This window comes from Mixophyes fleayi, chromosome 4, assembly GCF_038048845.1.
Source record: "Mixophyes fleayi isolate aMixFle1 chromosome 4, aMixFle1.hap1, whole genome shotgun sequence".
Lineage (NCBI taxonomy): Eukaryota > Metazoa > Chordata > Amphibia > Anura > Limnodynastidae > Mixophyes > Mixophyes fleayi.
This window is the reverse complement of record NC_134405.1, coordinates 181,014,340-181,034,907: the sequence shown is the minus strand read 5'-3', so window position 1 is coordinate 181,034,907 and position 20,568 is coordinate 181,014,340.

Sequence of the window (20,568 nt, the reverse complement as noted above, 5' to 3'; positions counted from 1 at the left end):
CCTGCATCATCCCTGCTTCTCTTTGGAAAGTGCAATTTCTTACGAGCAGTAGCTGCCCGAGTAACTGAAGGAGGAGACGTCGTTAAACCAAGGAGCAGTTCAGAGGTCAACTTACTGACCAAGATCTCCTTGCATCTGTTCAGATCTTGGTCATTTGGAAGCAAAGAATCGATGTAGGTCTTAAACCTAAAATCAAGCACAGTCGCCAAACCATAGTGATCCGACTTCAAGATTTTAATAACTCTTGGATCATTGTGAAGCGAATTAAGTACTTGATCTACAAGGACAACATACTTTGCGGAATTGCTTTCTTTCATCTCCTCCTTTAGTTTGTCAATCTGCTTTTCCAAAAGTCGAATTAAGGGAATGACTTGGCTCAAGCTAGCAGAGTCTGAACTCACTTCACATGTCACAACTTCAAATGGTTTCAGCACCTTGCACAGCACTGAAAGGATTCCCCACTGTGCAAGACTGAAATACATTCCCCCTCCTTTCCCAATGTCATGGCTTGTGCAATACGCTTGTATGGCTTTGCGCTGTTGCTCTATTCTCTGAAGCATGTACAGGGTGCAATTCCACCTTGTTAACACCTCTTGCTTAAATTGGTGGCAGGGCAAATTAAATTGTTCTTTGAGCTGCTGCAATCTCTTACATGCTGTGGCAGAATGCCGGAAATATCGCAGAATTTTACGGGCCACCGAAAGCTTCTCCTGCACCTCACGGTTATTTTTTAAGAAGCTCTGCACCACCAAGTTTATTGTGTGAGCAAAACAGGGAATGTGATGGAATTCACCCAGCAGTAATGCTCGCACAATATTGGTGGCATTATCAGAAATATCCTGGGGAGAGTCCAGGTGGCATAAGCCTTGTATCAATGACATCCTTTAGTTTTCGTAACAAATTATCAGCTGTATGCCTGTTAGTGAAGCCGGTGATACAAAGAGAAACCTGCCTGTGAGAAATGTTACGTAGTGGTGTACATGCTGTTGCTGTTCCTGCTTGTGAAGGCGAATGACCAACCCAGTAGGCTGTCACAGTTATATCATCTTTTGTTTGCCCACTTCCAGTTGTCCACATATCTGTGGTTAAGTGTACAGTGGGTAGAATGGCATTTTTGAGCCCAATTAGTACATTTTTACGAACGTTTTGGTACAGTTGAGGAATAGCTTTTCTTGAAAAATGGTGTTGCGATGGAATTTTGTAATGGGGACACAAAACCTCAATTAACTGTGAAAAAACAGCTGCTTTTATAGTGGATATTGGACACAGATCTAACACTAGCATAGTCGCCATGGCGTCTGTGATCTGCTTTGCAACTGGGTGACTGCTGTCATACTTGCTTTCTCTAGCAAAAGATTGTTTCACAGTTAATTGTTGTAAAGTACATAGTGGTCTTCTTCTTGGGCTGCTTATGGGAGAAAGATTCACCCCCAGCAGCAGCAGTGGGACTAATGCTCAAGAAGTTTTCAGAGGAATCAAGGATAGTGCAGGAGCCATCAAGCCTTACCAACTTGGATGCAGGACTAACTCCAATCTCTACTGAGGATATTGATGAGGACGGTGCTGTGGGTGTAGATTGCAGGCGTCGGGATGTAGGTGGGAGAAGGGTCCTAACTGATGTTTGAACTGCTTGTTGTTATTTTTTTACCATAACTTTCAGCTTTTCCCAACACCTTGCCATGAACTCGCGTCAAATGGCATAACATGGATGAGGTTTCATGATGGTTAAGGTCCCTCCCTCGACTGACAGTGGCTTTACATACATTACAAATGGCTAGACAACTGTTGTCAGGATTTGGGTAGAAATAATTCCACACATAAGAAGTGGCTTTTTTGGTCTTATGTCCAGGCATGACAATGGCCTTCTTTTTTATCACGTGCCAGAACTGCTTCCACTGGTGCAGGACTTATACAAACAACCTCATCCTCATCAACATCCTCATTAACCCCCTTGTCGGCTACACAAATATCCCCCTCATCCTCTTCCAGTTCCAAAGTGGCAGGCTGACGGTCTTATCACCAACTCACAAAACAAGATGGAGCTTAGAGCTTAGAGCTTGAGATGCTCACCGGTACTCAGATGCCCCCAGGACTTAACTTTAGGCGTAGTGTGAGTTGGTAATACAGGCATGTAGCGGCAGGCCAGGAGGCTGGATAAAAGGCAGCAGATAGTCAGATGGTAGCTGAGGTCAAGGATCACAGGCAAGCAGAGTAGTCAGTAAACACGCCAAGGGTCAGCGTCACAGGCTAAGTAGCAGAGTCCAAGGTACAGGCCAAAGGGTCAGAGTCACGAGCAAACAGATAGAGTCCAAAGTCCAGACAGAGGTCATACACAAAAAATCCAACAGAGTATCCACAGGACAGGGTACAACAGACAGGAGCAGGTCAGCAAGACTGGGTCAGAAACGCTATAACCGGCAGGGAGGCTAAGCCCTTCCTGCCTTAAATACTAGAATCCACCATTCAGGGCTTTGCCCTGTAATAACCCTCAGGGCCGGACTAATGGGCACTACATTAATTAATCAGCCCGCAGGCTGGGACAAGGTCAGCACATGCGCCCGGCTGTACTGCCTGACAGGGCGCGCTGTCGGGGATGCACGGCATTTGGCAACAGTCAGACTGGCTGGAGGAAGGGACGTCCCGGTCGTCAAGGAGACGGTCGGGACACCAGGTGGGGCTGGACCTGAGTCGCGGCGGTGCCCGTGGCCGCTGCGGCTCCTAACACACTGGGGCTGTTCAGGCACACATCAGCAGAAATGCTGAAAGGGGCCTTCTTTATGGGTACACTATCAGAATGGTGACGATTACACATACCACTCGTGGATGGACTCTCCTCAGGGATTGGTGTAATTTCTGATTCTGAGCATACATGTTCCTCTAATACCTTACTGTTTTCTTCTAGCTTGGCTTTTACAGGTAACAGTATTTGTGCACCACTTTTGGACTCCGAATTACTTGGTCTTGCTTGGTCACGAGTGACCTACAAGAAGAAGCCTTAGTAACATTTTTAGATCTCGCACTCATTCCTTCTTTGCCAATGCATGTGTAGAATGGCATGTTGGCAATTTTTTTTTTTATCGGCAATTAACTTTTACTGGATTACAGCTCTTTTTCTCTTCACGGTAAAAGGTGTTTTTTTGTTTGTTTTTTTCCCTGACTTCAAAAGACTATGTACTTTTACATTGGCTTTACCAGATGACGTACAGGGATAACTACCATCAGGACTGATGGCAACAGCTGCTTGCTGCTCCTGCTCATCTGTATTCTGCTGTGAATCCATTTTGATAACACCGTACACTTTGTAGTGCAAATTCAGAAAAAAAGAGTGCAATGATTGATATATTAGGATTTCAGCAATGACCAACGTAGCTCTTCTACAGACTTCACCAGACTTCATCCTCCAGCTTCAGCTTTGGTCCTAGAACTTAAAGTAAATTTACAAGACCATTTTAATGGAAACTGCAATTTTAGTTTTACAGATGATTTTTATTTGAATCATAAAACTTACAATAATACATGACACTAGTGTTACAAAAGTAATTTTGAGTTTACAAAAGCTACACAAATTTTTAGAGTATTTTTCAGTTATTTCTAGGTTAACAAATATAAAATGTTTAATTCATTTTTAATAGAAACTGTAAACTGGTTTGTGAGTTTTTGTGAGAGTTAGAAACGCTACTTTAAACTATGTCCCAGGTGTTCTAGTACTATAAGTGAAGCACACATGTAGCCAGGGCCTGATCAACCACTAGGCTAACCAGGCTGCAGCCTGGGGCGCTGAGTCCTGGGGGGCGCAGTGCAGCACACTAGCAAGCTGTTTGTTTTTTTTTTTTTGTTTTTTTTTTATTCAAATGCCGGCGATCGGCTTCTTTCTCCTCTGATGGGGCCGCCCCTGTCCACAAGGGGGCGGTCCCGCATGTTCCTATACCCAATCACGCAGCTAACAGCATCTGATGTTGTTAGCTGCTGCTGTTAGTCAGTGTATTGCTTAGTGTGGTCACGTGAGATCTCACATCTCACGTGACCACACTAATCACAGAGAGCGTGCCCACAGTGACAGTGCAGCTAACAGCGTCGGATGCTGTTAGCTGCGTGTGAAGATGACAGAAGCGCCGGCTGGTGAGAGGAGGAACAGAAGACAGCAAAGTAAGTGCAGCTTGTTAAATATCAGGGGGGGGGAGACACATCGGATGTGGAGGGGGGGAGATGACTGGGGGGGACTAATGAACTGGCTAATGTGGCTAACGAGGGGGGTCTTATAAATTGGATATGGGGGGATTAATGAACTGGCTAGTATGGATTGGATAGGGGGGATTAATGGAGTGAAAATGGGGAGGTAATGAACTGGTTAGAGGGGGGTTTATGAATTGGATGGGGGGATTAATGGAATGGCTAGGGGGGATTAATGAAGTGCAAATGGGGATGTAATGAACTGGCTAGAGGGGGTTAATGAATTGGATAGGGGGGATTAATGAAATGGCAATAGGGAGGTAATGAACTGGCTACAAGGGGGGGGTTAATGAATTGGATAGGGGGAACATACACTGTCTGTTGCGGGTCGATAGGGGGGATGAATTAGTTGGTGGCGGAGGTGATAAAATAGCTTGTGGGGGAAGGATCTCTGTATTGTGTGGCGGTGATGTGGATGCTGACTGTGGTTTCAGCGGTCACTAGAATACTAAATACTAGATAGACAGGGCTGGTAAATGTTACTATATGAGTGTAAATAAATTTCATATATTTTATTGTCTATGTCTGTACTAGGGGGTTGTTTTGTATCATTCAGGGTTTGTTAAAATTTGGCACTATAATACAATTTTTGCACATTTTAAATACAGGACTCCCAAGTTTTCAGAAGCCAGGCAACGGACAACGCTCCAAGAACAAGCAAAAGAGAACACCAGGTAGTCTACGCTGCAAGATCAGGTAAGAGAGGAAGGGCATAATGAAGTGTGTTTTATGTAGTAATTAATGTTTTACAATTTTGTTTACATATATCTATATATATATATATATATATATATATATATATATATATATATATATTTTTATTTTTTTTTATTTTATTTACCCACACATTGGTGGGGGGGGGGGCGGTAACCAGTGTAGTAGCCTAGGGCGGCTGTGACCCTTAATCAAGCCCTCAGGCCCTGCATGTAGCCTGGCATTCTGTGTTTACAGGAAGTGCTCAAGTATAACAATTACTACTTTATGATCCATACGTTCACTCTAAGCCAAACAAATCTGATAGAGATCCTGACTCTGGGCAGTTGAGCGACAAATCACCTTGTTAATCTGAACCTTTACAATAGATTTTTTTCTGGTAGCAGTTTAGATAATTTGGTGGGTTAGAAAATAATTCTACATTACATATCTCACAGTATTCCATTAGAATGTGACTACACTTGTATATTGGTTTTTATTACTTTGTTATTGTTTGCATATTTGTTTGGCAGCTATAACTCCTAGGCTGAATATTAATTACTATGTGGAAATGTAGAACTTCTAGTAACTTGATTTGTTTGTTGCTCAGTAGGTAGAATCAAATCTGCTAATATATAACGTGCATAAAAACACTGTGGCTGACTTTTCACATTACTAGATATAATTTAGCGGGCCATTATTACCATGTAAATTGTGAAAATATAATGCACCGCTAAGCATAAATAGTACAGTAATTATGCCTATAAAATAGCTGTATTTATAATTGACAATAACTTGGCAGACAACCAGAGAAAACCTATAGAGCACCTGAATGTTAAACCATATGTAAATCCATGTTTTCATTGAAACATTATCAGCTGTGAGAAAACAGCACCAACTGTTATAGAAGCATAAAACGATTCAACCAAAAAGGCAAAATGGCTTCTACTGTACTTCCATCTGTTTCCCTGAGTTTTAAATAGATGCTCTGATATATGTTACCTCGGAAAAAAACACAGACATCTCTTTAGTAATACAACAATAACAGTTTTAACTAGCCTAAAGCTGTACTGGTGCCTTGCATGAGCGTTTTTATTTTACACTACTTTAGTTCATGGCATATTCTCTAGAAAAGCAGTTAAACAAAATGCGTTTGTGGAGTCATTTCGTTGTTAAACTTACTTTCTGTAAGAAAAACAGTGTGTTTATGAAAAATAGAAATGTACTTAGGGAAAATTATAGCTACAATACAAGAAATTACTATATTATCCCTTGTCACAGAGGCGTATCATGGAATTTATTTGTGGAAAGCATACGGCTATAACTGTTATGCTGTTGAACTGGGTAGGTTCAGAGAAGAGATGGCAGGCAGAAGGCATTGCACTCATTACATGTTATAACAAAGTAAGTACAGATAGTGTTTCCCTGGTAGGATGAGCAGTGAATACGTTGAATGCAAAATATTTAGTAATGTGGACTATATTAATTTCATTAAAATGAATGACATTTATAGATTGAGATTGCCCTTCACTGGCAAATTGCTATTTCCTTAATATTAAAGGTGTTAAAATATCGGAATACAATACTGTAATTGCATTCCAACTTCAATTTATTTGGAAAATTGAAAATACATTCCTACCTAATGTTACAAATTAATATAAAGCTTATGGTGCTAAGGTGTTGACCCAAAACAAATTGTGATTTGTGAATATAAATATATATATAAAAACAGATATATAACATATATATATATATATATATATATATATATATATATATATAGTAAGGCTGCTTCTTTCTTATGCATCTGTCTGGAAGTGCAATACGTAAAATGCATTAAAAAACAAACGCGCCATACATAGTGTAGGAAATATGAAACAATAACTCTTTTTCAAACATCATTTAACAAGTGGCCGTGTACCAAAGAATAGATCAAGAAAAGAGCTTGTCTGATTTATGAGATTTTGAGGTAAGGAAATCCTCTTTAATCCTTTGAAGATGTATCCATAAATGGAGTTCAATCTTAAGGGAGGTGCTGAAACGTCAAAAATAGAAACAATATAGTGTTTTATGTTCTAAAAATGGGGGGAAGTTAAAGGAGACAAAATTGTGCTTACCAGAAAGGTAAATACTCCACATCTACAAACACTTCATATATTTTTCAAGGAGAACTGCCAAATAAAATTCTTTCAAAACTTTAATTCAAAGTAAAAAGGTGTATACATTGCTTGTACATTTAATGAAAACATGATGATGTCCACATTTTGGGGGTAAAGTCTCTGGCAAGGAAAAAAAGTCCCACAATCACTGGAGAGATTCAGCTTTGTATCAGGTCCCAAAAGGAACTCCTATGCATTTTGTCTAAAAGATTTCATCAAGGTGTATCTGATCTGTTTGACACTGCATTCATAAATGATTTAAATCTGATGGTAGCTTTGGCAATTCCCAGGTTTAAAGATAATCTGTCAATTTAGTGTAAAAGTACCTTTACCATATTAGCCTCCGCACTACATATATGGGTAACACACAATGCCTCCTTTGCCAGACAAAGAGTTTACCATATTATCATGTGCATTATGTAGATATTCATGGCCATATAATAAATATATATAAAAAAATCTAAATTAACATGAACAAAAATCGCAAATCGCAAAAGCGAACCTTAAACAGAGAACCACAAATGGTGAACACTAGCCATAAAATGGAAATGGTTCTAATGTGCAGAAATTAATATTTTCATTTAGTGTGATGTTAAATAATTTACCTCTTGACATAGCAATAGCAAGAAATGAATCACCTATGACAATTGAACCTTATATAGACAAGACAAGTACAGAAACAATGGGTTTTGGATTTATTACACTACTAAAGGAAATAAGCATAGCAGGGAAGTGAAGATATGGGCAATTTATACAATGGAAAAACAAACATATACAAATGTATTGGATTCCCAAAGATTGTGAGTTAGTATACGGCTAACTAACATGATGCTAAATAGAAAATACGCAAATCAGACAATGAGGCTTATGTATTCAGGCAGCTATGAACCAAGTGCAGGAGGACATTTATGTGTTGCATTTGATTTGCACCACAAATAGTCTTAATTTTGCATTGTGCACCCACATGGTTCGCCCACTGCACTTCAAGGACCACACTTACTCCTCACAGTGGGGGACTGCTTCTGTAAACCGGAAGTGCCCACTAGGTTTGCAGGTAGGCTAAAATAACTGAAGATGCACATTGTGTAAATATCAAAATCATTCAAAATCCAATCTCTACCACTTTAGAACCAACCAATTTAATAGCCCATTAGTGCCTGTGTAATGTCTTTTACCTTTGGTGGATACAGGCTTTAACTGTAAAGACATAGTGCATAATAACAATAATAAATAAATAAATCTGACCATATAACCTTCCTCCACTTGTTGGTATTCAATTAACTGTGCTTTTTACACCATTCAACTCTCAAATGTCCATTTCCATGTGTGAAGGGTTTGGCTTATGATATTCCCAGATCTCTCTATGGACTACTTCCTCAAAACTTCTTCTTATTCTTTTTTTTACAACCCCAGTCAGTTCTTATAAAGAGATGTTTCAAATATTTTTCATGGGGGATATTGGTCACTCGACATGTCATGGGCTTATCTGAAACTGATATATGCTTGAAATGTGGTTCTTCTGGAGCCTCCCTCATACATTCTATGTGGGTGTGCCCTTGAATTAAATATTTTTGGAGACAGGCTCAACAATATGCTTATGATTATCTCTTGAATTATAGCCCACTCATTCCTGAGTGGGCGCTACTTTGATTGATTGATTCTTCTATAAAAATGTCTAAAGCTAGCAGGAAGATATTTCTGCAGTGGCTAGAAAATGGATTTGGGTACACCAATGGATTTGGGAACAATCACCTACTTTAACTTTATTTAAAAATAAATATTTTTTTTGTGTTTAGGATGGGTTGGCTGGAGGCATTGTTACATAAAGGCACTCATACTGAAAAGTTCTTTCTGGAAATCTTTATATGTAGTTTGCTGATTACCATACAAGGTCTTATGGATTGAATTGATAGTCATGTCTGGATGGAATGCCTCCAGCCTCTCCATCTTATGAGTAGTTAATTTTTTCTGCAAAATTTTTGGATATTCCTCCTTGGGCTGTGTTCTTTGTTGGGGTGGCTTTAGTGCATTCCTATGTCGATTCACAAGATATTGGCCACGTCTGGAAAGCCAATAGCGATTGTGAAGGGCTTAAGCCAAATAAGGAGAATGTTAGATGTTCTCTTTGCTGTTTCACTCTGTGGCTTTATTGTAATTTGTTTCTTTTTGTTTAGGTTTTCTGTTTTTCAATGTTCTGGGTAGTTGCTTGTAAAAGAAATTGATTTTGTAATGTTTTTGTTATTATATTTTTTTGTGTCATTGTACTGTTGCATGATGCTCCAACAATGAAATGATTTAAATACGGTTTATACACTACAACTCCACTATGATATACTGCCCTGTTGAGTTCTTGTCTGAAGATTTTTGATTAAACTGTCTGCTTGCACCACAGTTTGAATTTTGGAGTCAATTGATCTGGCTTTTACTTGCCTTCTTTTCCTTGCACTTCAAATAAATGCACAATATCACTATCCTTAAGTATGTATGTTTTGGTGATATTTTTCCATAGTCACTGTGGATACCATTGACCATGCAGTTTTAACAAATTTAGCTGTCTTGGTTACTAAAGCTCTTGACCCAACAATCACCTCTCGTTGACAGTCACAGAGGTCTTCTGTTGCAACCATGCTAGTGATAAATTGTTCAGCATTTTTACACAAGACCCTGACTATACTGCGATGTTATTTTCTTGATTAATGCTTTACCCATCTGCAAGAATCCAGAAAGAATGAGTACCGGATAGACAGTAAAGTCTGTTTAAAAGGCTATTGTCATGGTCAGATGCAGAAATATAGGATCCCCGGTTCTGCCTAACTTGGCACTACTCTACCGTGAGACGTGGAGTCTAACAGGATAGGTTGTCTTCCCCAAGAACCCCCCGCAAGGAAGTATGGGCTTTACAGCCACTGCCCTGCAGGTCGCGGTCCTCAGAGAGAGCATTAGATGAGATCCATATAAAGAACATAGGATTGGGAGAAACTCTGCAGAGAGATGATGCAGAGTGTCACTGAACAGCTACCAGGGAATCACTGGAACAGCAAACTGACCACCAGGTGGTGATGATTGTGGATGAGTGGCACTGAACAGCAACCATAAAATCACAGGAACAGTAAGCTGAACACAAGGAAGAAATGGTTGTGGATGACAGGCACTGAACAGCAGCCAGGGAATCAGTGGAACAGCTAGCTGAAGCAACAGGATTAACCTCTGTGCACTGTTAAAAGCTTGACATACAAAGAACAGGAACCTGACTGCAGGTTCAGGTGCCTGAAGTACCCTGCTAATTAGAGAGGCACCAATAGTAAAGAATAGGAGGATTTAAAAGAGATCGGGTCTGTACATGAACAGACCCAAATCCAAGATGGCCACCATCATCGGACGGATGTGGCGCTCAGTGCACAGAGGGACACCTGCATGGAGCAGGTAAGTGTGTCGGGACCTGAATGCGAGCCTGGCGTTTGATAGCTATATAAATGTGAAATCTATTGATGCTTGCTGATTGGCTTCTTTACATTCCATGTACTGTGATTGACGCATAAGGAAATTTTGACTAACTTAGAGGGAAATGTCACAATCGCTTGAATAATTTTGCTCCTTTCTAGCATGAATACCACATTTGTGCATCCCTTGCTGATTACATAGGTATCCTAGGGGTGGTATAGTTGTCACCTCTGTGGTTGTAATTTTTACCTTAGCCACCAACCTCAACATTGATGGCTAGGTAGACCCCTTGTGCTTTTCAACCTTCTTGTGATTTATAAGGAGGGTCACTCTTTTCTTTGGCTCACACACTATTAGCAACCAGCCGTGTCCTAAGCAGCCCATTGACTGTTTGCAACAATTCGGGGTAAATTCAATGATGTAGATATTTTTACAATTCAATGGATAGTTATATAAATCATCCATTTTTGTTTACTTAAAGTACATAAATAAATATACTTCTAAATTAAGTTCATTCATCCAGTTTTCTTTTGTGTGTCACTGAAATTATCACTGTTTTTAATTATTTAGTATAAACTTTCATTTAGAAGAGGTGCATGAACATTTAATTCCCAATACTTGTTTCATTTGGGGAATTTTGGAAAGTTTACCGGTTTACTAAAATGTGTGTGTGTAATTTATTACTGATACAATAACTAGAAAAACAATTAAATAAGCAACAAAAACAACTTTTCCCACAATACAACAATTATTGCATTCATTTCTTGAAATAGAGATTTATGATTGCAAAAGCTTTGTAAACTTTTTCCCTGAAACCAAGATAATAAACGTTTAATGTATTCTAAAGTGACATAACCTTTTCTAACTTGCCACTTCTGAGTCTAATGTTTGCTGACAGACTATTTTGTCAATTAGTTTTTAAAGGTCTGTTATTTTAATTTTCTTTGTGCACCGTAAAAGATGATTTTCCTGGCATCTAATTTATAAATTAAATGCTGTAGTGTTTACTGAACTGAAATAAATAACAAGACACTTATTTGGTTTGATAAAGAGAAACAACTAAAGGCTATTTAAAGACAAAATAAAATAACATTTTAAGTGTGTTTTACCATTGACAAGAAGTTTGTTTTGTTCTGATCTGATTCTGATAGACTAGTGACAGTTCAGTGCGTTTGTGCCAGAAAAATGTGACATAATAAATAAGGATGAGCGGGCTCGGATTTCTCTAATCCGAGCCCACCCGCACAGTGCGGATCCGACGGGATCCGAGCACTGTTCTGGTATTTCCAGTGCCAAAAAAATGAAACTGAGGCTCTGACATCCGAGTTTCACGTCGGATCTCGCGAGACTCGGATTGCATAAATTCCCCGCTCGCACCCGACATCTTCAGTCGGGCTCAGATCATTGAAGAGGGAGGTTATAGGTTTAGGGGTGCTCCGTCCTGTGTCCTGTTTCCTGTCACTCTGTCCTGCTTAATATCCAGTGGTTACTTGGTCCTGTGCTCTGTCCTGCTGATCAGTCCAGTGGTTATTTTTTCCAGTGCTCTGTCCTGAGTGCAGTGGTGCTTTTGTCCTGTGCTCTGTCCTGCTGAATCCAGTGGTGCTGTGTCCTGTGCTCTGTCCTGCTGAGTCCAGTGGTGCTGCCTGTGGAACGGAACAGTAGTTGTGCACCACTTTTTCACTCCGAATTACTTGGTCTTGCTTGGTCACGAGTGACCTTACAAGAAGACGGCTCAGTAACATTTTTAGATCTCACACTAATAGAGAAAGGCGAAGGCCTCATTCTTTCTTTGCCACTGCGTGTGTAGAATGGCATGTTGGCAATTTTTTTTTTCTCGGCAGTTAACTTTTAATCAGTTACACCTCTTTTTCTCTTCAACACGGTAAAAGGTTTTTTTTTGTGTGTTTTTTTCCCTGACTTAAAAACATTATGTACTTTTACATAGGCTTTACCAGGTGACGTACATGGAAGACTACCATCAGGTCTGGTGCCAGCAGCTGCTTGCTGATCCTGCTCATATGTGAATCAATTTTAATGAGACCCAAAGCACTTGTGGTGCAAATTCAGAAGGATATAGCGCTAGTATATAATAATTTCAGCACCAGAAAAATAGTTTTTTTCAAAGAGGGGAATATCTGACACCCCAAGCACTTGTAGGGCAAATTCAGAAATATATACTGCTGGTATATAGTAATTTCAACACCTGCTCGGCTCGGTACTCGGATAACTAAAGTTCGGGCGGGTTTGGTTCTCGGGGAACTGAGCCCGCCCATGTCTAGTTAAAACATTAACAAATTTGCAAGTGCACATTGATCGAATATATAGGCTTAAAGACTCATTGAGTCGTTAAGGAAAGGAAGGCAAAAGAAAAGGAGTAAATGTTCTCCAGGACAAAACATGTTACAATGCTAGGGTTGCAAATTAGTTTATTATTTTGAACATAAGTTAAATACTGGCTGTTTTTTTCATGTAGCACACAAATACTTGCTACCTTTATTTTTACACTGATATTTAAAGTTGATCTAGGACATGCCCTACCCCAACTATAAATCTGTTCAAACATTTTAAATTTAACTTACAAATTTAAACTTTAATGAGAAAAGTGCACAGCTGAGACAAGAGAAGCAAGTGACACAGAGTGGAGATTGGGACAGTTGAAAGGGTGTACCAGAGTGAGTAGTATAGGTGGGAGTAGGATCAGCTCTAATAAAGATATAGGTTTCAAAGATTTAAAGGCCGTGGGAAAGTCTGATTGGGTAGCATGGGAGAAGGCTTGTAGGCTTGAGTGAAAGGTTGCTATCAGAGAAAAGGCAATGTGCTGGTCACTGGTAGTATTAGTAGGCATGAGGGAGAGTATTTTGAAATGAGATTTATGATGTATAAAGTGATAAGGGCTTTGAAGTTTAGGGTAAGTAATTTGAATTGAATTCTGGATGACATGGAAAGCAAGGATTTGCAGAGTGGTGGAGAGTCCAGATGAGAGATTCAGTTTAGCTGCTGAATTTAGGATGGACTGAAGTGGTTATGTATGGGTGAAAGGAATGCCAAATGTGTCAAGGTTGCAGTATTCCACTTGTCCCCCTTACCGTATTAATTTCTGAACTGGAAGAGCAGATCCCCTCTTCTGTGTGAATGGTCCAAGAGGAAACTCAGTGGCGCACGCAGGGGGGGTTTCTGGTTCCCCAGAAACCTCTCCCCTCCGGGAACCAACGGTACTCCACAGCAGCCGCGGCGCTGTCAAAGAAGCGTCTGCGGCAGTGCTGTATTGTAGTATAATACAGCACTGCCGCGGATGCTTCTTGACATCGCCACGGCTGCTGTAGAATTCAGACTCGCAGCAGCTCTCTCTCTCTCGCTCTTTTTATTTTTTTCCCCTTCTAAATCCTACGTTCGCCTCTGAAACTGTATTATGAACATTTGTAGTAGTCTGAAGTATTAAGTTATATTTTGTGGGATGATGGTAGATGGCGAATGTGTCTCTACTTCTGGAGACAATGTTGCTAACCCCAACGTAGAGAGGTGAGATTCCCAACAAGATCAAAATGCCAAAGAACACTATAAAGGGTAAACATTTATTTTGGGAGCCTGTTGAAAAATAGGATATATATATTTTTTTTAAATATACAAGAAATTGGTTAACATCACACTAGTTAAATTACTCTACAAATGTTTAATGTATTAACTAATGTATTATCTAATAATTGAAATGTAATATAAGAATATAATACATTAAGATAAAATATGAAATCAAGCTAAATTAAAATTGTTGCATTTAAAAAACAGCCTATAAACATGAATAAAATGATTATGTATACACCTCAGTTTTCTCTTATAACAGTCTGAATCTTAATAATTAAATGTATAAAACTTATGTTACTTCTTTAGTAGTAATTTTGATTGGTTCAGCATGCATATCCGAAGACCCAAATTTATGTTCCCGAGCTTTCCTCTAGTTAATGCAGTTCCTCTCTACTGAGGAATGCCTGTGAGTTAAAGTAGCAATCCCTATTCCTGAGTCAAGTAGTTACTGAAGGAGTTAAACTATAAAAGTTGTTATCTTATGTGTGAAAGAGTTGTATCTTGTACTTTGTTTCATGTAATTGTTTTTGTTACCTGTCCCTTCTTCCTGTGTGTGTGTATATGTATGTATATATATATACATATATATATATATACAAGTTAACCCGTGCATGATACTCATGCATTCTAGTCAAATCAAGCTACTTAAGGTGTTAAAAAGGTTCTTGTCATGCATTTGGGCCATAGCCCAGGCCTCAACCACCAACCACTCCCCACTGTCACCCCCGCAACCACCAACCACTCCCAACTGTCACTTCTCCTTCAAGAAATATATATATATATTTTTTAAATCTTTATAAACACTTTTAACAATTAACAAATTAAATTAACAAATTAAAAACATCTTAGTATACCAAATTTCAGCTCTTTCTGAATTTTTTTTTCCACACACACTAAGAATTTAGTAGGTCAGTGTATAACTCCGCCCAGCAGGTGGCGCTGCAGCTTGGTTTTATTTTTTCCACACACAGACAGACTAACACACGCCACTAGACATTTATATTATAGATATATATATATATATATATTTATATTTACATACATATATATATATATATATATTGTAACAGAAGACAGGCAGGGCGCCTCAATGTGTATTACCACTTAAATAGCATCAATGGATGTAATATCATGCGTACCATGAGGTATTGGTAGGTCGTCTAATCAGGGAAGGAAGATCCTCTTCATAAATTATTCCTCCCAGTTGGTAAAATAATGGACAATGCAGAAAATAGAACACAACATAGAGTAGTATTGTCAGGATGTGCAATCACACCACCTGTGAAATATACACCACCTATAGGGCTTCCTTATCGTGCAAAAACACATATGCCCAAAGATCAACAATTATGATATATAGGACACCCGTGTGTACCAGCCCAAAAGGGGTATAAAAATATAAACTGCGTACCAGATGGTCTCTTCAAATTGGCAGAAAATCAATCCTTAGGAGGATCAGTTATGTAATCCCTCTCTTCAAATCTCAGTCATTGGCAGCAATAATGACAAGAAAGGAGGTGTAAAAAATACAATAGCGCTTTATTAAAAAATAAATATATGCACTTACATCAAGGAGTGCAGATAGATGTTTAAGGTAGTAGGCTCAACGCGTTTCGTCCCGGTAAAACGGGACTTCTTTTGCTCCTGATGAGGTCTTCAGCTATAGCAGCCGCCTTTCCCATATAAACTGATTATGCTCTGAGGCACTTGGATGCCCCCAGGGCTTTGCACTATGGTTATCACTGGTAAGCTTTTATTACTCTAGAGCAAAATGAAGGGTAACTGGAACACTGGAGGCAGGTACCATAGATAGTCCAAAGGCCATGGGTCAGTAGCAAGCTGGTTAGCCGAGGGACCGGCCACAGGTCAGGGCAGGTTGCAACCACAGGTAACCAGATCAAAGATAGCAGGGTTCCACAGGAACAGAAAGCTGGACAGCAATTAGTGCAGCACACAGAATGCTATAACTGGCAAGGAGGCTAAGCCCTCCCTGCGTTAAATAGTAATAGTCACCAACAAAACGTTAGGCCAACAGCCCAATCTAATCAAGTCAGGGCTGATTAATTGATTAATTAGTATTTGCTGGGACACGACACTGCTATACAAAGCGCGGAGAATGCCGGACAAGGAGGAAGTAACATCCCGGTCATCATATTGACAGCCGGGATAACCGGGACACATGTAAACAACGAGCCACTGTGGTTCATGACAATCAATCAAAATCTTGTTCTAGCTTTGGTTGACTCTGGAGTGAGGTTTCCATCTCTGCCCTGCCTGAAACCATAACTACTCGGTAACCCAAGTATAAGATCCTTTGCATACATGGAATGACTGAGGAACATGAGAGAACTCTTCTGCCAGTCACAAAAAACAAACTGTTTCCATGGTGGCTGCCATAGTGCCTAACATGCTGTATCTGCTTATTCTGGGGCAAGACTTCCAACTGTTTAAAGAGGCCCTAATCGAGTAAGTACGGCTGGACATGTCGGCAACTGATTCAACGGTCGGAAGCCTGATCTTAAAGGATCTGCCCAAAATTGTCACCGTTCGAGGAAGCCTGGAGAGCTGAAAGCAGTGCTGGCTGGTGACGTCGCAGATGAGCCCTCCCCGTCTGTCAGTGATGATACAGAATGCTCCTCAATAACAACTTTGTTTACTTTGCTTGCGACCAGCTTACTGGTGCAACTTTGGAAAATGCATTTAAAAATGTGATTGAGGTAAATGGTATAGCAAATGTCACCCAGCCTACAGAAGGTACACCATATTTTGCTTTTAAAAATATTTTTCTTTATAGAATTGCTATTGTACAAGGAGAAAATGTAGCACAGTCAATGGTTCCTCAGGGGAAGATGAAACGTGGGAACAATTTTTGCTCAGGTTTCATTGGCCCGGTGTATATATGGCAGTGATAAGGTATTGACGGTCTAGTCCCATTTGTCAGAGAACCTGTCCTAAACCTATGTATAGGGCAGCACTCATATCAATACCTGTAGTCCAAGTTCCCTTTGAACGTAGGTATGGACCTTGTGGGGCCACTAAAGAAATCTGCTCGTGGTCCCAATTGTATGTTTGTGGTTCTTTACTATGCAACTTGATATCCAGAGACAGTTTCCCTATGGAATATAAAGTTCAGCATCATAGCTAAAGAGCATGTGTTGATTTTTACATTTTTGGAAATTCCCAAGTAAATTCTCACTGACCAGGACACCCCATTCATGTCAAAGTTGACAAAGGACATGTGTCAGTTGTTAGGGATGATGGCTCATCAGACTACTCTGTACCATCCACAAATGGACGGCGTGGTGAAGAGATTTAACCGCAAATTAAAGAACATGATGAAGAAAGCAGTGGCTCAAGAGAAAAAGATTGGGACACTTCTCCCATATTTGTTGTTTGCCATCTGTGAGGTACCTCAAGCCTCAACAGGGTTTAGTTCTTTTGAGTTATTATTTGGGAGACAACGAAGTGGTATCTTGGATATGTTGGAAGAAGAGTGGGAGCAGCAAAGCGCCAGAGAGACAAATCTGGTACAATTTGTGGCCCAAGTGCATGAGATGTTGGGAAAGATATCTATGTCTCGATCAATTAGTCACAATACTGCAATACTGGCCTAATACCATGTGTTGGTTCCCTTCATGCCATTGTGCTGCCAAAGCAGGTTTGACCCATCAAGGCCTGTACTCCACAAGATCTCTGAAGGTGTCCTGTGGTATCGAATACCAAACTATTAGCCTTTTAGTCCTGTAAATTGCTAGGTGGAGCCTCCATGGCTAGGACATGTTTTCCAAGCATATCCCACAGAAACTGGATCTTAGAGATATGGGGATTTTGGACTCTGTCATGTTCCTCAAACCATTCCTGCACAATTTTTGCAGTGTTGCAGGACGCATTATGCTGCTGAAAGAGGCCACTGCCATCATGAATACCATTGCCATGAAGTGGTGTACTTGCTTTACAACAAAGTTTAGGTAGGTGGTATGTGTTAAAGTACCATCAGTATAAATGCTAGGATCCAAGGTTTCCCAGCAGAACATTGCCCAGACCATCAAACTTTTTCCCCTGGCTTGTCTTCTTCCCACAGTGGATCCTGGTGCCAACTCTTCCACACGTAAAAGACACACATGCACCAGGCCAATCACATGATGTGAAAGAAAGCGTGATTCATCAGACCAGGCCACCGTCTTCTATTGCTCCATCGTCAAGTTCTGGTGCTTACGTGCCCATTGTAGGCACTTTGGCCAGTGGACAGTGGTCAACATGGGCACTCTGACTGGTCTGCAGCTATGCAGTCCCATATGCAGCAAGTTGCGATGCACTGTTTGCCATGACACCTTTTTATCATAGCCAGCATTAACTTTTTCAGCAATTTGTGCTACAGTAGCTCTTCTGTGGGATTAGACCAGACGGGATAGCCCTCACTCCCCATGCGGATCAATGACCCTGTCGCCAGTTCACAGGTTGTTCTTCCTTGGACTACTTTTAGTAGGTACTAACCACTGCATACTGGGAACACCTCACAAGGCCTGCCTTTTTGGAGATGTTCTGACCCAATCTACTTGTCAATTTGGCCTTTGTTAAGTTACTCAGATCCTTACGTTTGCCCATTGTTCCTACTTCCAACAAATCAGCTTCAAGATATGACAGGCGCCATTGTAACAAAATAATCAGTGATATTCACTTGTCAGTGGTTTTAATGTTGTGTCTGATTGGTGTATATTTGCATTGAATTTGTGTAATTTATATTGTCTTGACTGGAGTGTGAATGTGAAAATCATGTGGGTAATTAACAAGACCAATTCTCCTTTTACAAATCATAATAATTAGAGATGTTCACTGACTCCTGTGTTTTGGATTTGTATTAAGTTCGTGTTTTGGTTTTGGCAAAACTGCCCTCGTGTTTTGGTTGTGGATTTGTATTTTTTAGAAAAATTGCTAAAATATGCTAAAATCACATAATTTTGCTCTTTTTTTGTTACTACATTATTAGTAACCTCAACAACCCTAATTTCCAGTCAATTTTGACTACCTCACAGGTCACAATGTTATTTTCATATACTTTCGGACAAAGACTGCAGCGAGATGGCTGGATGTTAAGCGACAGAGCAATGACACAAACACACACAAGACCATAGCACATCTAGGAAACATTACCACACAGCAGTGGCAGAAAAGAAAAGTGGTGCAAGATGGAATTGTCCTTGGGACCTCAGAACCACCCGTATGTTAAAAACCTTTAACAAACTCACACAGAAACAGTAGGGGTAGCAGGTACAGTTTAACAAAGCAAGCACTTCAGCGACAAGGAGTGCCACTTTTGTGTCTGAAGTGCTTTGTTTGGGACCCCCACAAAACAAGCTAACAATGGGCTTAAGACAGCTAAGGTAACAGTGCTCTCAATGAACTCTAGAGTGGCAAGATGTAGTTGTCATCTTCAGCCTGATCCTCACCCTCATCATCCTGTACATCATCCTCACCCTGTACATCATGCTCACACAATATTAATTAATTCCCACAGGAAACCACCATTGCAGAAGTCTCTGTAACATAAATGTAAAAAAAACAAAAAATGTAAAAAAAGCTTTTCCATTTTTAAAGAAAAAAACACATCTTTAATAAAGGTCAAACTTTACTGTAGAAAAACATAAACTTGCCAACATGCCATTATAATCAAAATATTAATAAGACTTCCATCATCAGCTAGTTTCCTTCTCTCAGCTAGCTCCCACCACCTCCAATCTAGACTGTAATCCTCCTCACCCTCATTAGTGTGTACATCATCCTCACACAATACTAATTCATCCCAGCCGGAAGTCACCATTACAGAAGTCTCTGTAGTTTGTTGTTATTGCCAGTAAAGGCCTTCCTCATGGAATTTGCAGTTCATTTTGATGAACATCATCTTTTCCTCATTTTTAGGAAGTAGTCTCCCACGCCAATCGCTGAAAATGTTCCCGGCTGTGCTGAAAACTCTTTCCTAGTACACACTGGAGGGTGAGCAGCTTAGGTATTGCAAAGCGAGTTTATACATGGGGCTCCAAGTTGACTTTTTTCCTCCCAGTAAGTAAAGGGACTGTCTGACATGTCAATTTGTACGCTTTCATTAAAATAATCCTCCACCATTCTTTGGATGCTGATAGTAGGAGAAGGTGGAGTTACAGCAGAGGTGCCATGATTTTTGGGGAATTCTTTTATACCCAACCAGATGTCAAAATGTTCTGCTAAATCATCTGCATCATCCTTGGGTCTCTTGGAAAAACTTAGTTTTTTCCTAGAAACAGTAGCCTGAGAAACTGAAGGAGGGGACGTCATTGTAACATTTCAGCTGCACCATTTCAACTGTCAACTTGCTCACCAGGAGCTCATTGCATCTCTTGAGAACTGGGACAGTTGGAAATAAAGAGAAGACATAGTTTTTTAAACTAGGATCAAGCATAGTCGCCAAAATGTAGTGATCCGATTTCAAGAT